The sequence below is a fragment of the Ranitomeya variabilis genome, chromosome 1 (genome assembly GCF_051348905.1).
Source record: "Ranitomeya variabilis isolate aRanVar5 chromosome 1, aRanVar5.hap1, whole genome shotgun sequence".
Lineage (NCBI taxonomy): Eukaryota > Metazoa > Chordata > Amphibia > Anura > Dendrobatidae > Ranitomeya > Ranitomeya variabilis.
Window position 1 is genome coordinate 581,771,820 of NC_135232.1, and position 24,265 is coordinate 581,796,084.

Consider the following 24,265-nt stretch of genomic DNA (forward strand, 5'->3'; position numbering starts at 1 on the left):
TACAGTCAAGCTCCCAGATACCTTCTCTGGGGAGAGGGAGAGATTTTTTACTTTTAAGGAAAGTTGCAAGCTTTTTTTTTCTCTTAGACCCAGATCTTCTGGAGATGAGAGTCAGCGGGTGGGGATAATCATTTCCTTACTGCGGGAGGGACCTCAGTCATGGGCCTTCTCTTTACCTGCTTCTGCCCCTGAACGTTTGTCTATGGACAGATTCTTTGAGGCTTTGGGACTGATTTATGACGAACCAGACCGGGTCAGGGTAGCAGAGGACATGATCATGAGTCTCTCCCAGAATGAACTCACTGCTGAACAGTATTGTTCGGAGTTTAGGCGGTGGTCTGTTCAGGTGTCTTGGGTTGACTCTGCTCTGAGGCGCCTGTTTGAGAGAGGACTTTCAGATCATCTCAAGGACGCGCTGGCCCTTTATACACCACCCAGTTCTCTGGTAGAGGCCATGACCCAGGCCATTCGTATGGACCGGAGGTTACGGGAGAGAAGAATTTTCCAGCGTGAGATTCCTGTTTTTCCTGCCAAGTCTGAGGTGATGTCATTCAAGGAGACAATGGAAATTGGTGCCACCAATTTCAAGGAGAAGGAAAGGAAACGGCGACGTGATGGGAAATTATGTTTTTATTGTGGAGATCTGGGACATTGGAAGAAGGACTGCCCCTCTTGTCCATCGAGTAACAAGCTGCTGAGTCTGGGTGATGGTCTTGGAGGCCATCCAGACTCTAAGGAACCATTTTCGTCATTTCAAAAAGTTTTGTTAGAGGTGGAACTGTGTTCTGGAGGTGGTTTTGCATCCACTTCAGCGTTTGTGGACTGTGGATCTTCCATGAACTTCATTGACTCTAGTCTGGTGTCCAAGTTAAAGTTAGGGACAGTTAGGCTAGAGGCTCCCATCCATATCGTTGCCATTGATAAGACACCGTTGGCTCAAAATGTCCTTAAATTTGTCTCTGAGGAGTTCCTCCTCAAGGTGGGGTCCTTGCACCAGGAACGAATTTCATGTTATGTTATGAGTAATCTTCCTGCGGGACTGGTGTTGGGGTTCCCCTCCCTGCAGAGGCATAATCCTGTTATAGACTGGGGATCTCGTGATATTGTTAAATGGGGTCCTAATTGTTCCAATGGTTGTCTTTCTGCTGTGTTTGTGTCCACCATTAGTCCGGAGGGTATTCTGGAGTACCTAAAGGACTTTGGGGACGTGTTCTCAGAAAAAGAGGCTGAGGTCTTACCACCCCATCGTTCTTATGATTGTACCATCAATCTTATTCCGGGTGCTAAATTGCCCAAAGCCCGTTTGTACAATCTTTCTGGCCCGGAACGTATTGCCATGAAAAACTATATCTCTGAAAGTCTTCGCAAAGGTCACATCCGTCCCTCTGTCTCACCTGTGGCTGCGGGATTTTTTTTTGTCAAGAAGAAAGATGGTGGTTTACGTCCATGCCTCGATTTCCGGGAACTAAATAAAATTACGGTGAGAAATACCTACCCTCTCCCACTCATTCCTGATCTCTATAACCAATTGTCTGGGGCTAAGTGGTTTTCCAAACTGGATCTTAGGGGAGCATATAACCTTATTCGTATTCAGGAGGGGGATGAGTGGAAAACGGCATTTCTCACCTCCGAGGGTCTGTTTGAGAACTTGGTCATGCCCTTCGGTCTCACTAACGCGCCCGCGGTGTTTCAAAATTTCATCATGAATGATGTATTTTCTGATTTTATCGGGCGCTTTATGGTTGTATACCTGGATGATATCCTTGTTTTCTCGCCTGACAAGGAATCCCACATTGGTCATTTACGTACTGTTATTCACAGGTTACGGGGAAATTCTCTGTTCGCTAAACCCGAGAAATGTTTGTTTTGTGTCCAGGAGCTTTCTTTTCTGGGGATCATCCTTTCTGCCAATGGGTTTCGGATGGATCCCGGACAGGTACAGGCCATTGTTGATTGGGTGCAACCCAGAGACCTCAAGGGGTTGCAGCGTTTTCTGGGTTTCGCCAATTATCGAAAATTCATCAAGGGGTTTTCTCAGGTAGTCAAGCCACTCACCGATCTCACTCGCAAGGGGGCTGATCTCAAAGTTTGGTCATCCTTGGCAGTTGAAGCATTGATTACATTAAAAAAGCGTTTTATGACTGCTCCTGTATTAGTTCAGCCCGATCCATCTGAACCATTCATTGTGGAGGTGGACGCATCAGAGGTGGGAGTAGGGGCGGTGTTGTCTCAGGAACCCGTTACTTTGACCAATTTAAGACCATGTGCCTTTTTCTCCCGGAAGTTTTCTTCTGCTGAGAGGAACTATGATGTTGGGAACGGGAGTTATTGGCTATAAAATTGGCTTTTGAAGAATGGAGGCATTTTTTGGAAGGGGCGGTTCATCGAATCACGGTGATTACTGACCACAAGAGCTTGTCTTATATTGAAACTGCCAAACGGTTAACTCCTAGACAGGCTAGATGGTCGCTTTTTTTCTCTCATTTTCATTTTTCTATCACTTTTCGGCCTGGTTCCAAGAATGTCAAGGCTGATGCCTTATCTCGCAGTTTTGATCCGATATCACCCCCGAACCTCCTTCCTCCATTCTTCAGCACGGGGTGGTTGTTGCAGGGGTATCCTCTGAATTGGAGCAGGAGATTTGAAAGGCTCAGTCTCTTGCTCCTCCCTCTTTGCCTGACAATAAGCTGTTTGTCCCAGTTCAGTACCGATTGAGGGTTCTCCAGGAGTTCCACAATTCTGCTCTCAGTGGACACCCAGGGATCTCTGCCACCCGGAAAGCCATCGCTAGGCTGTTTTGGTGGTCCTCCATGACCTCGGATGTCACTGTGTTTGTGTCTGCTTGTAATACCTGTGCCCGTGCTAAGAGCTCCCATAACCGTCCGGCCGGGGAATTGGTGCCATTGCCAATTCCGGATAGACCTTGGACTCATTTGTCCATGGATTTTATCACTGACCTCCCTTCTTCTAATGGCAAAACTGTAATCTGGGTAGTGGTTGACAGATTCAGTAAACAGGCGCATTTTGTATCTCTGGCAGGATTGCCTAATGCTGAAACATTATCTAAGCTGTTTATTGAGCATGTTGTACGGTTGCATGGTGTGCCTTTGAATGTGGTTTCTGATAGAGGGGTACAATTTGTGTCCAAATTTTGGAGGGCTTTTTGTAAAAAATTGGCTGTTTGTTTGACCTTCTCCTCTGCTTATGTTAGCAGCGGGTTAATCAGCGTGATGTCCACAACGAGCAACAGAGAATGTTCATTTATTAAGAACTAAGAACATTCAGCATACAACATGAGAACAGGATCAATCTGGTTTCTGAGAGATGCTGTTAGTTTCAGTTTCAATTCCACATGCAAGAAGTGTGCTCACAGGGAGGAGGGAGGAGGAGCATCCTGTCTGTACATGAGGACTCTCTTTTTTTTTTCTTTTAAACTTTGTTAACAGATGAACAATATGCATGCAGACATAAAAATCACATCATATTAAACAAACAATAGTTGCAATACATACAAATCAATATGCATTAGGTCAACACCCCCACTCAACAACTACTTATTCTGTCAGTCCCATAGTGGTTCTCAATTCTTGGAACCTAGGTCGTGGCAATGATCCACTTTGTTCTTTCATGGGCGGGTAGTTTCTGCATTTCATCCCATGACTGTGGCTCTGACTCTGTAGTGTCCTTACAGCGTAGGATAAACATTTAGCTGGTATTCCTTTGTTTGATCTTGACGACCGTCTGATTTCAGGTTCACTTAGGCCTTTTGTTGTTCCTTCAGTGGTTGAAGAGTCCAGCCAGACTTCTACATTCTTTTCTTCATTGTCTTGTAATTGTGACTGAGATTGTTGTTGTTGCTTCATCTGGACTACTGGCATAATGTCATAAAACTTGGGTGACACGAAGTTTTCATCAAACACTACATCTTTACTTATTGTGACCTTGTTTGTCTCTGGGTGTAGAATTCTATAACCTTTCTGGGTTTCACTGTAGCCTACCAGGATGCCTTCCTTGGCATGAGATTCCCACTTAGTTCGTTTTTCTTTGGGAACATGTGCAAATGCTTTACTTCCGAAAATCCTTATGTGTTGTAGTTTTGGTTTTGTACCATTCCATTGCTCAAATGGAGTTTTCTCTGTCGCTTTACTTGGTAGTCTGTTCTGAAGATAACAAGCCGTCATAATAACTTCGCCCCAATATACTGTAGGCAAATTTGCATCAAATAGCATACTCCTTGCGCTTTCACACAGTGTCCGGTTCCTTCTTTCTGCTACACCATTTTGCTCAGGGTTGTATGGTACAGTAGTTTGAAATATGATTCCATTTTTCTTTAAAATGCTCTGTGTTTCATTACTTGTATACTCAGTTCCATTATCTGCACGTAAAATTTTTGGCATTCTTCCAAACTTGTTATGTACTTCAGCTAGATATATTCCAAGTTTCTCTGGAACTTCATTTTTGCTGTGAAGTAAATAGACAACTGTATATCTTGAATTGTCATCAATAAATGTAAGAAAATATCTCTTCTTTCCAGGGGTCTGAGTACGCATTGAACCACAGATATCCGTGTGTACTAAATCTTGTGGTTGTTCTGTTCTTGTAGTACTTTTCTTAGGAAAGGCCTTTCTGGACATTTTCCCTTTAATACAGCTGGAACATCTCATTGTCTGATTACATGAATCAATTGTAATATCGTCAGCTAATTGTTCTTTAAATAACTTTCTTATTGCTTCTGGGTCTCTATGCGCAAGCCGCCTGTGCCATACATGAATACAGTTCTTGTGAAGTTCTTGCTTGGCTGTGCATGCACACTCTTTACATTTCAACGGATACAGTTCATCTCTGATTTTTCCTTTTGCTAATGTGTGACCCTCTTTTGAGATGATGCAGCTATCTTCCTTAAATGTAACTTCATTACCCTGTTTTATGAGCTTTTTCACAGATAACAGATTACTTTCAAGACTAGGCACATATAGTACATCTTTTACATGGATCCTTCTACTTTGTGTTGCAGAGATGTTACAATCAATATAACCGTCTCCTATGCCTTCTGAGTTCATGCACTGACCGTTCGCCATTATCACTTTCTCTGACTTACTTTGGTTAAGTTTAGTAAAGAAGTCTCTGTCATTGGTCATGTGACTGGTTGCACCAGAATCTATACACCATGCATGCTTTGATTTAAATGCATTGACTGATGTGAATGCAGCTTCAGCATTCACTGAATCATTGCTTTCAGATACAGCACTCTTAACTCTCTGTTGACTGTTTTGCTTTTTCAGCTGATTCATTTTAGCTTTCCAGACTCTGCATTCAGCCTTTAAATGACCTGGCTTCTTGCATACAAAACATTCACGTGTCTCTTTAGGGTGGTTTCTGCTGGTGGGCACACCCTGTGTTTGTAAAGCAGTTTCCTTGTTACATGTTTTGCTGCTCACATTTTCAGCTTTTCTCTTATATTCATCTACAAGCTTTCCTCTGACGTACTCCAATGTAAGCTCATCATCTGGGCGTGCATCTAATGCTGTTACAAGCGTATCATAGCTTTCTGGGAGACCACTAAGTAATAGTGCTGCTACATGGAAGTCCTTCATATCTTCCCCAATGCCTCGCAGGCGCTCTACAGTCTCTAGAGTATTTCTAATGTAGTCCTGCATGTCCTGGTCATTGTGTAGCTTAGACTGGTACAGCTTTCTCATTAGATAGAGTTTATTACTTACATTTATTCTCTCATGTACTTTCTGCAGCTGCTTCCACATTTCCTTTGCAGATTCACACTTGCACACATGCACAATCTGATCATCCTCTATACTGAGTGATATGGTGCTCTGTGCTTTCTGATCCATTTCTAGCCATTCCTGTGGTACTGGGTCAGGCTTAGGGTCCTGAGTGTATTTCCACGTACCTTCTCTTATCAGCAGCATCTTCACCTTGAATTTCCAGGATTGGTAGTTCTGGTTATTCAGGCTTGGCACTGTAAACTTTGTTGAGTTGCTGCTGGCGGCCATTTTACTTCTTCTCAGTTTGCTGTTGTCTTTCTATCTCTGTGCTCTGCAGGTTTGGGATTGCCTTGACTCCTGGGCCGATAACTTGTTAGCAGGGGGTTAATCAGCGTGATGTCCACAACGAGCAACAGAGAATGTTCATTTATTAAGAACTAAGAACATTCAGCATACAACATGAGAACAGGATCAATCTGGTTTCTGAGAGAGAGATGCTGTTAGTTTCAGTTTCAATTCCACATGCAAGAAGTGTGCTCACAGGGAGGAGGGAGGAGGAGCATCCTGTCTGTACATGAGGACTCTCTTTTTTTTTTCTTTTAAACTTTGTTAACAGATGAACAATATGCATGCAGACATAAAAATCACATCATATTAAACAAACAATAGTTGTTGCAATACATACAGATCAATATGCATTAGGCCAACAGCTTACCATCCTGAGACTAACGGTCAGACGGAGAGGACCAATCAGTCTCTTGAACAGATTTTGAGGTGTCTTGCTACGTCTCAGCAGGATGATTGGTGTTCTTCCTTGCCCCTGGCTGAGTTTGCATTTAACAATCGGGTTAACCAGTCCACGGGCACCTCCCCGTTCTTCTGTAACTACGGTTTTCACCCTCATTTTGGTGAATTTTCTAGGCTGGATTCAGGATGTCCAGGGGCTGATACAGCAGTGCAACGATTGGGGGAGGTGTGGAGGGAGGTCCAGAAGAACATCGGAGAGGCTCAGGGCAAACATAAACTTTTTGCGGATAAGCGACTGTCTGTGGGACCTATGTTCCTGGTGGGAGATAAAGTGTGGTTGTCTACGAGGAACATTCGTCTCAAGGTTCCTTCGGCTAAGCTAGGTCCCAGGTTTATTGGTCCTTATGAGATCATTGAGGTGATCAATCCAGTTGCCTTTCGCTTACGACTTCCTCCAACGCTTCGGATTCCCAATGTATTCCATAAGTCCCTTCTTAAGTCATTTTTACCATCCTCTGCTGGGCCTCCATCCCCTCCACCTCCTGTCTCTGTGGATGGTCAGACCGAGTATGAAGTGGAACAGATTGTAGATTCTCGCATGGTCTGTAGTTCTATTCAGTACTTGGTCCATTGGAAGGGTTACGGTCCTGAGGATCGATCTTGGGTTCCGGCACGATCTGTCCATGCTAATCGACTGGTCCGGGCATTTCATGCACGTTATCCTGGAAAACCTGGGGGTCCGGTGGCCCCCCCTTGAGAGGAGGCTACTGTCATGATCCATTCCGGAGTTTAGTCCTGTCTGCTCTTTCTCTGGGTGGATCATGTCTAGGGTTAACTTGCTCTGCCTCATTCTGGGCTCGGGTTTGCTATTTAGCTCCCAGGTATCCTGAGGGTGGTATCAGCTATAGCTCTGTCTTTTGAGTGTGAACCTGACTCTGGAAGCTCTTGATTTGTCCTGCTGTGAACCCTGACTTGTCCTGTGTCTGTTATCTTCCCCTGCCTGCCCCTTCCCAGTGTCTCTTTGTTTGTCTGTAGATCTGCTTGACTCCCTGGTTCTGACCTCCTGGCTTGGCATTTTGACTCCGTCTCAGCTTGTCCCTATGGTACCGTATTTTGCCTGTCCTGGTTTACTGATCCCTTGCTACGTCCTGACTATCCATTCTGTCTAAACTATTTTGTACTGCAGTGCTATTTTGTATTCTGACTTTGCTATCCTGACCTCTCTCTCTCGCCACTAGGTGGCATCTGTTCAGCTGCTCTGTGTGTGCAGTCTCGCTTCTCTACCAAGCTCCCCCTGCTGGAGGTTGCGCTGTACTGCACTGCAGCTGCATGACACAGGGGACACCGGAGTTAGGCGGACCTCCGTAGGCTGACCCAGCCGAGCAGTCACACGAGCGTCGGCCTCCCGGCGGCGTGCTATCTGCCGGGCCTCAGCCGCAGCCACACACTCAGACGGCGGCCAGTTGGGTCTGCCCGGTGTTATCTCCGTGAGGGCCAGCCCCTGCAACGATGGCGAGTCTGGGGCTGTGACGGGTAGTGCAGCCTCATGCTGGGTTGGGTCGTCCCCATGCGGTGCTTCTGACGTTGCCATCTTTGCCTCCTCCTCGGTATCTTCTTCCCGCGCTCTCTTCCGTGGGCGGCCCCGTCTCCACCCTCCAAAGAGGATGAGAAGGCGGACCTCAGCTGCTGACGGGCACGTCCTCAGGATACAGAGATATTTAGACTCGGCGGCCATTGCCTTTCGTGCTCTTCAGCTTAGCGACGCCCACTCCAAGCCCTTCTTCTTCTCCTGCGCACTCCTTAGCGCTGTAATGGCGGTGGTTTTGACGGCAAGTGGCAATACGCAGTCTTTGCAATAAGTCACAGTCCAAGCACAATAAATCACAGTTCCAAGGCACACATTGTGCTTGAGTAGAATCCTGTTCGTGACGCCAAGTTGGAGCGCCCCCACTGTCGCAGGGCCGAGGGGTACCCGGTACCGGGCCTCTCTGTCTCGGTTCTGGGATTGTCACGGTGGCTAGACCCGGTCCGTGACCCTGCTGAGGGGCGTCTAGTGAAATTGAGAATGATGTGGTGTGGTGCAGGTCGCGATGAATAACGAGGACACCAGGTTGCAGTCTCTTTACTTCTTTACTGAAGGCTTCAGGATCCTCAATCCGGAGTACGGTTAACAGGGCTGTCTGAGACCGGCCGGTACGATGGCACTTCCAGAGTTCCCTTTGCAGGTGGAAATCTGTGCCTACCTTCTAGCACTTGTGTGTTGTAGTCCTTCCCTGCTGAGCACCACGGGATAGTCCTCACAACTGTTGTGTCTGTTTCTGAAGTTCCCTCACAACGGATTCTGATGTTCTTCTCCGTCCCCCAGATGATATGGCTAGGACGCACCCGTATGACGGGTAGGCCTGGAGTTCTTCTGGGACCCTAGAGTCGCCCCTCTCCAACTGTTGCCCCCTATGTCTGCTTAGGTGATTTAGGTGAGACAGCCCGCCTATAACTGACTGCCCTGCCGTAGGTTTGAAGTAAGGCTTGGAGCTCAATACTTCCTCTGCGTTTCCGGCCCCCGTCCTCAGTAGGATGTTGCCTCGGTCTTACAGCACGACTCCTACTGGTGTTATCTCCTTGTTGCGTTGATCTCGTTTCTCACTCTTCACAATAAACCTCGCTTCTTGTCCTTTCTTGGGGTACCGCCGCAATGAAGGGCAGGCGCGGTCCCGTAACGTTCTTTCTGTTCGCTAGGACTCTGTCAGGATCCCACCCCTGACAGGGACCCCCCTGAATCTTCACCTGCAACACCCTCTGCCACAGGATGTTGCCTGGTTCCAACCCAGTCAGCTTTCTGTCAAACTTCCTATCTAACCCACAGTTTTACCAGATTGTGAGGAGTGGCCTAATACATAGCACCCTTAGCTCCCCCTGGAGGCCAGACTGTGAAGTGTATTGGTGTCTGTGATACCTGGTCAGGTGAACTCCTTCAGTGGCATCAGACGTACCAATACCCCCCTTAGCGGCGGAGCATCAGTACTGCAATGACCAGGACTCTGGGGAGCTGCAATAGTCCTCCATACAGTATTATGGCCAACCACATAGTCCACCATACAGTATTATTGCCCTATATAATGCTCCTCCATACAGTATTATTGGCCCCATATTATGCTCCTTTATACAGTATTATGGGCATCTCATAGTCCTCCATACAGTATTATGGCCAACCACATAGTCCTCCATAAAGTATTAAGGGTCCCATGTAATGCTCCTCCATACAGCACATCATGGGCCCCCTGCTCCTACATACAGTATTGTGGGCCCCGTACTCCTCCACACAGTATTATGCCCCCCAGCTCCTCCACACAGTATTATGGGACCCCGCTCCTCCATACAGTATTATGCATCCCCCCTCCTCCATACAGTATTATGAGACCCTGTTCCTCCACACAGTATTATGCCTTTCCGCTCCTCCATACAGTATTATGGGACCCCGCTCCTCCATACAGTATTATGGGACCCCGCTCCTCCATACAGTATTATGCATCCCCGCTCCTCCATACTGTATTATGGGACCCCGTTCCTCCATGCAGTATTATGCCCCCCGCTCCTCCACACAGTATTATGGGACCCCGCTCCTCCATACAGTATTATGCATCCCTGCTCCTCCATACAGCATAATGCATCCCTGCTCCTCCACACAGTATTATGCCCCCCAGCTCCTCCACACAGTATTATGGGACCCCGCTCCTCCATACAGTATTATGCATCCCCCCTCCTCCATACAGTATTATGAGACCCTGATCCTCCACACAGTATTATGCCCTTCCGCTCCTCCACACAGTATTATGGGACCCCGCTCCTCCATACAGTATTATGCATCCCTGCTCCTCCATACAGCATAATGCATCCCTGCTCCTCCACACAGTATTATGCCCCCCAGCTCCTCCACACAGTACTACAGGACCCCACTCCTCCATACAGTATTATGCATCCCCGCCCCTCTATACAGTATTATGGGTCCCCGTTCTCCACACAGTATTATGCCCCCCCGCTCCTCCATACAGTATTATGCATCCCCGCTCCTCCATACAGTATTATGGCCCCCAAGCTCCTTCACACAGTATTATGCCCCCCCGCTCCTCCATACAGTATCATGGGACCCCGCTCCCCCATACAGTATTATGCCCCCCCGCTCCTCCACACAGTATCATGGGCCCCCCGCTCCTCCACACAGTATTATGGGACGCCGCTCCACCACACAGTATTATGCCCCCGCTCCTCCACACAGTGTTATGTTATGGGCCCTCCGCTCCTCCACACAGTATTATGGGACTCCGCTCCTCCACACAGTATTTTGCCCCCCGCTCCTCCATACAGTATTATGCCCCCCGCTCCTCCATAGAGTATTATTGGTCCCCCGCTCCTACACACAGTATTATGGGCCCCCCGCTCCTCCACACAGTATTATGCCCCCCCAGCTCCTCCACACAGTATCATGCCCCCCAGCTCCTCCATACAGTATTATGGGCCCCCAGCTCCTCCACACAGTATTATGCCCCCCGCACAGTATTATGCCCCCTGCACAGTATGATGCCCACCCCCTGCACAGTATTATGCCCACCCCCCACTCCTCCATACATTACTATGGGCCCCAGATATAAAGAAAAAAAGTAAAATCCTCACCTCTCCCGTTCCCACCGCAGGTCCCGTACAATCAGCGTCTCTCCGGCTCTGCAACACTCAGGACAGAAAGGCTGAGAGCAGTGATGACATCATCGCACCCTCTGCCCTGAGACGTTGCAGAGTCAGAGGGCGCTGAAGACACTGCAGCTGCCGCCGGAATGAGGAGAGGTGAGTATTAGAAGGGGGGCCCGATGCCAGCGCTGGCACCGGGGGGTCCCTGGTCGTGGCAGCCGTCGGCGCGGCCTGAAGATTTAAAGGGCCCGCGTCCCTTTTTTTTTCCTTCCTCCTCCTCTTCCTTCTCCTCTCTGGGGCAGGGCCCACCGGGCATTTCACCGATGTCCCGGTGGGCCAGTCCGACCCTGGATGGAACCTTTGGTGGAAGGTTCCCTAAAATGTGGCAGATGGAAGCACTGTGGATGCCATAAGACCTGTGATCAAGAGGTGTCCGTTTTTTTAGGATTGCATAAAAGTGCCGTCGGTGACAGTTTTTTGTACTTCTGAGAAGAAGGACATCGCTAAACAGAGGCCAGACGGAGTCCAGAGTAACTCTGCTGCCTCATTATAGTGAATGTATCCCTCAGGGGGTTTCATCTGTATCTCTCAGAGATTTAGATGGGAACCCCAAAGTAAATGGTCAGCGTAGAGTGCCAGATAACTGTGATCCATAACGTTTTGTAAAATGTTCTCAATAAAAGCTTCAACTCAATCGACAAAAAAAAGCAAGCCCTCACTCAGGTCTGTCATGTGTTAATGGAAATATAGGGGACTTCCATGTTACTGGTAGCACAAAGGCTTTGGAAAACAGAAATGGCCTCTCACCCGCCAAAAGAAATTAAGCAAATTCTGCACTCTCAAATCCAAATGCCCCCTCCCTTCTGAGCTTTACAGTGTACCTAAACAACATATGGCGTCCACGTTTGGCATTTCTGAAGTGATGAGAGCCTGCCTAACTTATGGGTGCATGCCTCCAGAAGCACGGGCTGGGCATAACGTACTGGTGACTATGACATACTGGTCACTACAGTGTACTGGTCACTACAACGGCAGTTTGCAATTTTCACTCAGTAGCATTCATTGCTGCTTGTTTCTGGAAAATACCCATGGAGTCAAAATCATCACTACACCTGTAGATAAATTACCCAAGGGGTATAGTTTCGAAAATGGGGTCACTTGAAGGGGAATTCAGCTCTACTAGCAATTAGGGGCTCTATATATGTAGTCCACAAACTGTTCTACGAAAATCTGCACTCCAGGAGGCAAATAACCCTTCATCCCTTCCGAGTCTCTCCGTATGGCTAAAGGTACCGTCACACTAGGCGATATCGCCAGCGATCCGTGACGTTGCAGCGACCTGGATAGCGATATCGCTGTATTTGACACGCAGCAGCGATCTGGATCCCGCTGTGAAATTGCTGGTCGCTGCTAGAAGGTCTGCACTTTATTTGGTCGCTAGGTCGCCGTGTATCGCCGTGTTTGACAGCAAAAGCAAGGATACCAGCGATATTTTACACTGGTAACCAGGGTAAACATCGGGTTACTAAGCGCAGGGCCGCGCTTAGTAACCCGATGTTTACCCTGGTTACCAGCGTAAGAGTTAAAAAAACAAACAGCACATACTCACCAGCGCGTCCCCCAGCCTCTGCTTCCTGACACTGACTGAGCGCCGGCCCTAAACTGAAAGTGAAAGCACAGCGGTGACGTCACCGCTGTGCTGTTAGGGCCGGAGCTCAGTCAGTGTCAGGAAGCAGATGCTGGGGGACGCGCTGGTGAGTATGTACTGTTTGTTTTTTTAACTTTTACGCTGGTAACCAGGGTAAACATCGGGTTACTAAGCGCGGCCCTGCGCTTAGCAACCCGATGCTTACCCTGGTTACCCGGGGACCTCGGCATCGTTGGTCGCTGGAGAGCGGTCTGTGTGACAGCTCTCCAGCGACCAAACAGCGACGCTGCAGCGATCGGCATCGCTGTCGCTATCGCTGCAGCGTCGCTTAATGTGACGGTACCTTAAGTAGTACTGAACAGCCACATATGGGATATTGCCATGTTCAGTAGAAATTGTCGGACAAATTTTTGTGCCATTTTTACCATCTTCTTGTGAAAATGTAGAATCTGGGGATAAAACAAAAATTTTTGATGATTTTGTTCAGAGGTGTAGTTTGTAAAATGGGGTCACTTTTGGGGGGTTTTGCTGTTCAGGCACCTCATGGACTCTCCCAGTGAGTCATGGCACCTGCAAACCATAACAGTAAAATCTAGCGCTCCTTGCCTTCTGAGCTTTTGCCTGAAAAATATTTATCAATTACATGTAGTCATCGGCACACTCAGGAAATAATGGACCTCAGTTTATTGTAAAAAAAAATCCTATTAGCACTTAGAAAAATTAAAAACTTGGGGCTAAAACCATATTTTAGTGGTAAAAATGGAATTTATTCTTTCTCCACTGCTCAATAGTATAAAATTATGTGATGCACATGTGGTGTCAATGTGATCACTGCACCACTAGATGAATTCATTGGGGAGTGTAGTTTGTAAAATGAGTTCACACATAGGGGGTTTTATCATGTTCTGGCATCTCAGGGGCTCTGCCAATGTGACATGGCACCCTCAAAACCATTCCAGCAAAATCTGAACTCCAATATGGCACTTCTTCCCTTCTGAGCTTTGCACTGTGCCTCAAAAGTAGTATTCCCCTACATATGGAATATCGGCATACTCAGAAGAAATGGCACAACAAACTGTATGGTACAATTTCTCCTTTTACCCCTATGAAAATGCAAAATTTGGGGCCAAAATAACACTTTTGCGGGAAAATGTGATTATTTTATTTTCACGTCTAAACGTTATACAGGTCCTTCTCAAAAAATTAGCATATAGTGTTAAATTTCATTATTTACCATAATGTAATGATTACAATTAAACTTTCATATATTATAGATTCATTATCCACCAACTGAAATTTGTCAGGTCTTTTATTGTTTTAATACTGATGATTTTGGCATACAACTCCTGATAACCCAAAAAACCTGTCTCAATAAATTAGCATATCAAGAAAAGGTTCTCTAAATGACCTATTACCCTAATCTTCTGAATCAACTAATTAACTCTAAACACATGCAAAAGATACCCGAGGCTTTTAAAAACTCCCTGCCTGGTTTATTACTCAAAACCCCCATCATGGGTAAGACTAGCGACCTGACAGATGTCAAGAAGGCCATCATTGACACCCTCAAGCAAGAAAGAAATTTCTCAACAAATAGGCTGTTCCCAGAGTGCTGTATCAAGGCACCTCAATGGTAAGTCTGTTGGAAGGAAACAATGTGGCAGAAAACGCTGTACAACGAGAAGAGGTGACCGGACCCTGAGGAAGATTGTGGAGAAGGACCGATTCCAGACCTTGGGGAACCTGAGGAAGCAGTGGACTGAGTCTGGCGTGTGCAGGAAATGGGCTACAGGTGCCGCATTCCCCAGGTAAAGCCACTTTTGAACCATAAACAGCGGCAGAAGCGCCTGACCTGGGCTACAGAGAAGCAGCACTGGACTGTTGCTAAGTGGTCCCAAGTACTTTTTTCTGATGAAAGCAAATTTTGCATGTCATTCGGAAATCAAGGTGCCAGAGTCTGGAGGAAGACTGGGGAGAAAGAAATGCCAAAATGCCTGAAGTCCAGTGTCAAGTACCCACAGTCAGTGATGGTGTGGGGTGCCATGTCAGCTGCTGGTGTTGGTCCACTGTGTTTCATCAAGGGCAGGGTCAATGCAGCTAGCTATCAGGAGATTTTGGAGCACTTCATGCTTCCATCGGCTGAAATGCTTTATGGAGATGAAGATTTCATTTTTCAGCACGACCTGGCACCTGCTCACAGTGCCAAAACCACTGGTAAATGGTTTACTGACCATGGTATTACTGTGCTCAATTGGCCTGCCAACTCTCCTGACCTGAACCCCATAGAGAATCTGTGGGATATTGTGAAGAGAAAGTTGAGAGACGCAAGACCCAACACTCTGGATGAGCTTAAGGCCGCTATTGAAGCATCCTGGGCCTCCATAACATCTCAGCAGTGTCGCAGGCTGATTGCCTCCATGCCACGCCGCATTGAAGCAGTCATTTCTGCCAAAGGAAACCCGACCAAGTATTGAGTGCATAACTGAACATTATTATTTGATGGTTTTTTTGTTTGGTATTAAAAAACACTTTTATTTGATTGGTCGGGTGAAATATGCTAATTTATTGAGACAGGTTTTTTGGGTTATCAGGAGTTGTATGCCAAAATCATCAGTATTAAAACAATAAAAGACCTGACAAATTTCAGTTGGTGGATAATGAATCTATAATATATGAAAGTTTAATTGTAATCATTACATTATGGTAAATAATGAAATTTAACACTATATGCTAATTTTTTGAGAAGGACCTGTACACTTCTGTGAAGCACCTGGAGGGTTCAAGGTGCTCACCACTAGAGATGAGCAAATATTTTAATGTTTAGTTCGGATTACGATTGAGAAATTTTCAATATTCGCTGATTAATTCGTCGAATATTCACAGAACATAACCAAACGCCATTACAGTCAATGGGAGGCAAAAACAAACACATGCACAACACCTTATAATGGCCCCAAATGCTGCCAAAACACATCAAATGAGGGACAGACACCAGGATAGTGGCCTCAATTCACCCACAGTACTAATTGTAGCATGGCACAGCATATACAGGTTTCAATTAAAGGTCACAGTAAGACAAGGTAGGTGAGGGATCGGTGTAGGCCTCCTGTGCTGGGAGCCCTGATACCACATGCAACACCTCTACCTGCTTTCATGCTGAGCCACACTCAGGTGGCACAAATATCAGTTTTGTAGACTACCATTGTCAGAAAAATTTAAGGATAGTAACATGGGTAATTGAGTCCAAGGATGTGGAGGCCTAACGGTCTCGGAGGCCTACTGCTACAGGCAACATGCATGAAGGAGACCCAACCAGGAGTCCACACATTTAAAAAAAATTAGTGGCAGACACCAACAAAGTGGCATCAATTGCAATAAAGTAGATTTAGTATAGCGGGGACCGACACCTCTTCCACTACAGCCAGCCCAGAAGATGGAGACTGTAACGAGTAAGGTTGTGGAATCGCTGTTCTGTATCCCTCTGAAAGCCTGGAAGGGAGTAACTAGGTGGCCAACCAACTCCCTACTAGGACAAGTGGCAGCAGGTGAAAACTGCGACCCAAGGAGGTACAAAGAGGTGGCATCAGGTGCTACTCCATGGCTGACCTACAGAATGTGGCAGACGATCTCCTACAGCGGGTAAACTGCTATGGCCCAAAGGAGGGATTAAAAATGCAGGCAGGCACTGTAGGGACTCTGGAACCACGGGTGCGGGTGTAACCGGCTGAGGAACAGAAAAGCACTGGCAGGTGCGATCTGGACCAGCTGATGGACAGAAGAGCACAGACAGGTAAGAGCAGATAATTATACGGTAGGCAGGCAAACCTGGGGAACCTGACAACTAGCAAACATGCAAGGCAAACTAACAACGTAGCTCAGGCACCTCCATAATGGAGGAGAAACCTTAAATAGAATGTGCCACCCAGCTATAGGTTGGGAATACCTTAGGTTGTTGTGGGCTGTCCCTTTAAGAGTTGTGCTGAAGTAAAGTAGACATGTGGGAAATGTTTGCAGCACCCCAGAGTCCTGGTCATTGCAGTACTGTCGCTCCGCCACTAAGGGGAGTGATGGTATGTCTGATGGCACTAAAGGAGTTCACCTGACCAGTAGTGTTGAGCATTCCGATACCGCAAGTATCGGGTATCGGCCGATACTTGCGGGTATCGGAATTCCGATACCGAGATCCGATACTTTTGTGGTATCGGGTATCGGTATCGAAACAACATTAATGTGTAAAATTAAGAATTAAAATAAAAAATATTGCTATACTCACCTCTCCGACGCAGCCTGGACCTCACCGAGGGAACCGGCAGCGTTCTTTGCTTAAAATGCACGCTTTTCCTTCCTTCCGTGACGTCACGGCTTGTGATTGGTCGCGTGCCGCCCATGTGGCCGCGACGCGACCAATCACAGCAAGCCGTGACGTAATTTTCAGGTCCTCAATGCCTAATTCTAGGCATTCAGGAATTTAAAATTACGTTCCGGCTTGTGATTGGTCGCGTCGCGGTCACATGGGCGACGCGACCAATCACAAGCCGTGACGTCACGGGAGGCAGGAGACGCGCGCATTTTTAAAATTACGTCACGGCTTGTGATTGGTTGCGTGCCGCCCATGTGACCGCGACGCGACCAATCACAGCAAGCCGTGACGTAATTTCAGGTCCTCAATGCAGAAATAGGCATCAGGACCTGAAATTACGTCACGGCTTCCTGTGATTGGTCGCGTCGCGGTCACATGGGCGGCACGCAACCAATCACAAGCCGTGACGTAATTTTAAAAATGCGCGCATCTCCTGCCTCCCGTGACGTCACGGCTTGTGATTGGTCGCGTCGCCCATGTGACCGCGACGCGACCAATCACAAAGCCGGAACGTAATTTTAAAATACTGAATGCCTAGAAGGACCTGAAAATTACGTCACGGCTTGCTGTGATTGGTCGCGTCGCGGCCACATGGGCGGCACGCGACCAATCAGAAGCCGTGACGTCACGGAAGGAAGGAAAAGCGCGCATTTTAAGCAAAGAACGCTGCCGGTTCCCTCGGTGAGGTCCAGGCTGCGTCGGAGAGGTGAGTATAGCAATATTTTTTATTTTAATAATTTATTTTACACATTAATATGGTTCCCAGGGCCTGAAGGAGAGTTTCCTCTCCTTCAGACCCTGGGAACCATCAGGGATACCGTCCGATACTTGAGTCCCATTGACTTGTATTGGTATCGGGTATCAGTATCGGATTAGATCCGATACTTTGCCGGTATCGGCCGATACTTTCCGATACCGATACTTTCAAGTATCGGACGGTATCGCTCAACACTATTCATAACGTGTTCCATAGGTCTTTGTTGCGGAGGTATGTGGTGCCTGTGGTTCCTTCTGTTGAGCCCCCTGCCCCGGTGCTGGTTGAGGGCGAATTGGAGTACGTGGTGGAGAAGATCTTGGATTCTCGTGTTTCTAGACGGAGGCTTCAGTATTTGGTTAAGTGGAAGGGCTATGGTCAGGAGGATAATTCCTGGGTTGTCCCTCTGATGTTCATGCGGCCGATTTGGTTCATGCCTTCCATGTGGCTCATCCTGATCGCCCTGGGGGTTTTGATGAGGGTTCGGTGACCCCTCCTCAAGGGGGGGGTACTGTTGTGAACTCTGTTTTTGGGCTCCCTCTTGTGGTCACAAGTGGTACTGTGTGAGTGCTGTCTTTGGGCTCCCTCTGGTGGCTCTTTTTGTCATTCTGCAGGTCTGAGGCTGGATCAGCTGTCTCGTTATCTGTTAGCTGGTTTCCTATTTAGTTCACCTGGACTATCAGTTGTTGCCTGCTGTCGATGTATTCAGTGCTATTTTGATCTCTCCTGAATTCCTTCACTATCAGTCTCTCCAAGAGAAGCGAAGTTTTCTGTTTGGTTATTTTTGCTCATCAGTGTTCAATATGTTTCTTGGTTATTTATTTGTCCTTGTCCAGCTTGCAAATATGTGATTTCCTTGCTTGCTGGTAGCTCTAGGGTGCTGAGGTTCTCCCCTCACACCGTTAGTTGGTGTGGGGGTTCTTGAATTCTCAGCGTGGATATTTTGTATAGGGTTTTTTACTGACCGCACAGTTCCCTGCCTGTCTTCTGCTATCTAGTATTAGTGGGCCTCATTTGCTGAATCTGTTTTCATTTCTACGTTTTGTATTTTCCCCTTACCTCACCGTTATTATTTGTTGGGGGCTTCCTATATCTTTGGGGTCATTTCTCTGAGGCAAGTGAGGTCTTACTTTCTCTATAGGGGTAGCAAGTTTCTCAGGCTGCGTCGAGACGTCCAGGAATTTAGGCACGTTCACCGGCTACCTTCAGTGTGTTTGGTTAGGATCAGGTTTTGCGGTCAGTCCAGTTACCACCTCCCTAGAGCTCGTTCTATGTTCAGTAACTTAGCTAGTGCATTTTGTGATCCTCAGCCACTAAGGATCATAACAGGACCCATCATAAACCCCCAATGTAGGCCTTGGTCAGGCTACTAGGTGTATATCCAGACCTGGTGTTCAGCCAAGCCAGACAGTTTTGCTTCAGGTCTGAACAAACAAGGTCCTACCCATGCTGGCAATGTGGGTAGAACCAAAAATGCATCTTGAATGTGCCAACTATTTACAGTGACAGTTTTTGGGCAATTCACGTCCATTACCCTATTGTCCATTTTAAACTTGCAATAAGCATAAGCAAACATTTTTACACAGGTAACACCAATTATTGACAGTTTACTAGTCCCTGTAATGGGCTAGGATCTGACATCTGGTACTACGGGTTGATCTTCGCAGCACAGGCACTGAGGGTGATTTGACCAGATTTACAAGGCTTGCTATCACTGGTGTTATGCACTCTCTTATGGCTACGCTACTGGGGATTCTAGGTAGCTCAGGTGTACTTGATCTCCTAGGAGTACTGTTACTGAATGTTGGCATGACAGATTCACCGATAGCAGGGGGTGGATTCTCTGGTTCCACTTTTTGTCTTGCCTGGGACAAGCTTCTCTCCACACACTCTTGTACTTGGCGGTATTTCTTCTTCTTCTCAGTATCCCAATCTGCATCTGGTGATGTTGCTTCTGGTGTGAGGACTCCCATTTCAAGATCAATGGGTAATGTGCTAGATCTTCCTCTCATCAGGTAGGCTGGGGAGCAGTTGGTGGAATTCACTGGGATGTGATTGTACAGATCTACAAAGTCTGGCCATAAGTTTCTCTCATCCAAAGGCAAGGTTTGCAGCAGGTCGATTACTACTTGATTTATCTTTTAACACATGCCATTTGTTTGTGGGCGGTACGGTGTTGTCCTGATCTTCCTGCATCTGTACAGGTTGCAGAACTCCTGGAATACTTCCACTTCAAAGGCTGGGCCTTGGTCGATAAGTACCTTCTCAGGGTAACCATGTGGTCGACAAAAGTCTTGTTGAAAGGCCTTGGCAACCATCTTTGCTGTCTGGTCCTTGACAGGCACGAATACCAGGAATCTGGAGTAAAGATCCACAATGGTCAGAGAATAGACATAGCCTGACCGGCTTGGAGTTAGCTTCACGTGGTCTAAGGCCACCAGTTCAAGTGGCTGTTTAGTGACTATGGGCTGTAGGGGAACCCTCTGGCTGTCACTGTCCTTTCTGCGCAGGTTGAATTGTCCATACTCTCAGCACCACTTTTCAATGGCTTTTCTCATGCCAATCCAGTGGAACCTTCCACGAAGTAGGACCTCCAACTTCTTCCTTCCAAAGTGTCCTGCTCCATCGTGTTACGCTTCCAAGACCATTGGCGCATCTTGTCTTGGGACTACTACCTGCCAGACCAACTCCTGAGTGCGTGGGGTCGACATTCCTCCGGCACAGCTTACCGTTGTAGATAAACAGTTTGGTCTTCTCCTTCCACAACTGCTGAGTCTCTTGTGGAGCATCTGGACCAGGGTGTGAATCCGCTCGTGTCAGCAGTAGTGTTGAGCGATACCGTCCAATACTTGAAAGTATCGTATCGGATAGTATCGGCCGATACCCGAAAAGTATCGGATATCGCCGATACCGATACCCGATACCAATACAAGTCAATGAGACACCAAGTATTGGAAGGTATCCTGTATGGTTCCCAGGGTCTGAAGGAGAGGAAACTCTCCTTCAGGCCCTGGGATCCATATTAATGTGTAAAATAAAGAATAAAAATAAAAAATATTGATATACTCATCTCTCCGACGCAGCCTGGACCTTACCGATGTAACCGGCAGCTTCCGTTCCTAAGAATGAGCACTTGAAAGACCTTAGATGACGTCGCGGCTTGTGATTGGTCGTGTGAGCGTTCACGTGACCGCCACGCGACCAATCACAAGCCGCGACGTCATCTAAGGTCTTTCAAGCGCTTGAAAGAAGACGATGACATCATCCAGGTACAACAGGACGGTTTCAAAATTCTTGTGCCCGAGACAGCACCCCATCATCCTCTGGAATGTCCCTGGTACTTTGCACAGTCCGAACGGCATGTAGTTGAATTCAGAGAGGCCCATCGGTGTCGTGAAGGTGGTATTTTCCTTATCCGCCTCTGTCATGTGAACCTGCCAATACCCACTAGTGAGATCTAAGATGGAGAAATTGTTAGCAGATTTTAACCCCTTAATCCCATATGACGTACTATCCCATCGAGTTGACCTGGGACTTAATTCCCAGTGATGGGATAGTACATCATAGTCGATCGGTCGCGCTCACGGGGGGAGCGCGGCCGATCGCCACCGGGTGTCAGCTGATTATTACAGCTGACATCCGGCACTATGTGCCGGGAGCGGTCACGGACCGCTCCGGGCAGATTAACCCCCGGAACACTGCGATCAAACATGATCGCAGCGTACCGGCGGCATAGGGAAGCATTGCGCAGGGATGGGGCTCCCTGCGTGCTTCCCTGAGACGATGTGATCACATTGTTCAGAGGGTCTCCTATCTCCTCCTCCCTGCAGGCCCCGAAACCAAAATGGCCACGGGGCTACTTCCAGCTCAGAGCAGGCGCCAGCAAGCCTCCTGCAGTACCTTTCAGATCACTGCACTGCAAAGTGTCAGATCAGCGATCTGATAATATATAGTGATGTCCCACCCCGGGGCAATGTTATAAAGTAAAAGAAATATATTTACATGTGTAAAAAAAAAAAAATTCCTAACTAAAAAAAAACAAACATTGTTCCAATAAATACATTTCTGTATCTAAATAAAAAAAACAAACAATAAAAGTACATATATTTAGTATCGCCGTGTCCTTAACCACCCGACCTATAAAATAGCCTACTAGTTAACCCCTTTAGTGAATGCCATAAAAAAAAAAAAAAAACGAGGCAAAAACAACTCTTTAGTTTCATACTGCAAACAAAAAGTGGAATAACGCGATCAAAGAGACGGATATAAATAAACATGGTACCGCTGAAAACGTCATCTTGTCCCGCGAAAAATGATACATACATACAGCATCATCAGTGAAAAAATAAAAAAGTTATAGTCCTCAGAATAAAGCAATGCAAAAATAATTATTTTTTATATAAAATAGTTTTTATCGTATAAAAGCGACAAAACATAGAAAAATTATATAAATGAGGTATTGCTGTAATCATGCTGACCTGAAGAATATAACTGCTTTATCAATTTTACCAAACATGGAACGGTATAAAAGCCCCCCCAAAAGAAATTCATGAATAGCTGGTTTTTGGTCATTCTGCCTCACAAAAATCGGAATAAAAAGCGATCCAAAAATGCCACATGGCCAAAAATGGTACCAATAAAAACGAGACCTCACATGATTCTGTGGACCAAAATATGGAAAAATTATAGCTCTCAAAATATGGAGACGCAAAAACTATTTTTTTTGCAATAAATAGCGTCTTTTAGTGTGTGACAGCTGCTAATAATAATAATATAATAATCTTTATTTTTATAAAGATCATAAAAATCTGCTACAAAACCCGCAAAAACTATTTTTTTGCAATAAATAGCGTCTTTTAGTGTGTGACAGCTGCTAATCATAAAAATCTGCTACAAAACCCGCTACAAAAATCTGCTATAAAAGTAAATCAAACCCCCTTCATCACCCCCTTAGTTAGGGAAAATAATACAATTAAAAAAATGTATTTATTTCCATTTTCCCATTTGGGTTAGGGTTAGGGCTGGGGCTAAAGTTAGGGCTACAGTTAGGGTTGGGGCAAAAGTTAGGGTTAGGGTTGGGGCTAAAGTTAGGGTTAGGGCTACAGTTTGGGTTGGGGCTACAGCTAAGGTTGGGGCTACAGTTAGGGTTAGGGTTGGGGCTAAAGTTAGGGTTAGGGTTGGGGCTAAAGTTAGGGTTGGGGCTTAGTTAGGGTTACGGTTGGGGCTAAAGTTGGGGTTAGGGTTGGGGCTAAAGTTACGGTTAGGGCTACAGTTAGGGTTGGGGCTAGAGTTAGGGTTGGGGCTAAAGTTAGGGTTAGAGTTGGGGCTAAAGTTAGGGCTAAAGTTAGGGTTAGGGTTGGGGCTAAAGTTAGGGTTTGGATTACATTTACTGTTGGGATTAGGGTTGGGATTAGGGTTAGGGGTGTGGTTAGGGTTATGGTTGGGATTAGGGTTAGGGGTGTGTTGGAGTTAGGGGTGTGGTTAGGGTTGGGATTAAGGTTAGGGATGTGTTGGGGTTAGGGGTGTGTTGGGGTTAGGGGTGTGGTTTGGATTAGGGTTAGGGAAATGTTCGGGTTAGGGGTGTGGTTAAGGTTATGGTTAGGGTTGGGAATAGGGTTAGGGGTGTGTTTGGGTTAGGGTTTCAGTTAGAATTGGGGGGTTTCCACTGTTTAAGCACATTAGGGGCTCTCCAAACGCGACATGGCGTCCGATCTCAATTTCAGCCAATTCTGCGTTGAAAAAGTAAAACAGTGCTCCTTCCCTTCCGAGCTCTCCCGTGCGCCCAAACAGGGGTTTACCCCAACATATTGGGTATCAGCGTACTCAGGACAAATTGGACAACAACTTTTGGGGTCCAATTTCTCCTGTTACCATTGGGAAAATACAAAACCGGGGGCTAAAAATAATTTTTTGGAAAAAAAAAGATTTTTTTATTTTCACGGCTCTGCGTTATAAACTGTAGTGATACACTTCGGGGTTCAAAGTTCTCACAACACATCTAGATAAGTTCCTTGGGGGGTCTAGTTTCCAATATGGGGTCACTTGTGGCGGGTTTCAACTGTTTAGGTACATCAGAGGCTCTGCAAACTCAATGTGACGACTGCAGACCATTCCATCTAAGTCTGCATTCCAAACGGCGCTCCTTCCCTTCCAAGCTCTGCCATGCCCCCAAACAGTGGTTACCCCCCATATATGGGGTATCAGCATACTCAGGACAAATTGTACAATAACTTTAATTTTTTTTCTGACTAGAACGCCCTTCACCATGCTGTGATTTTAATTACATCCATACACAGTTGGTTCCGACCTTCCTATAAATGCAGGCTTTACCATGATATTAGCCAGAGGTAAGTGTT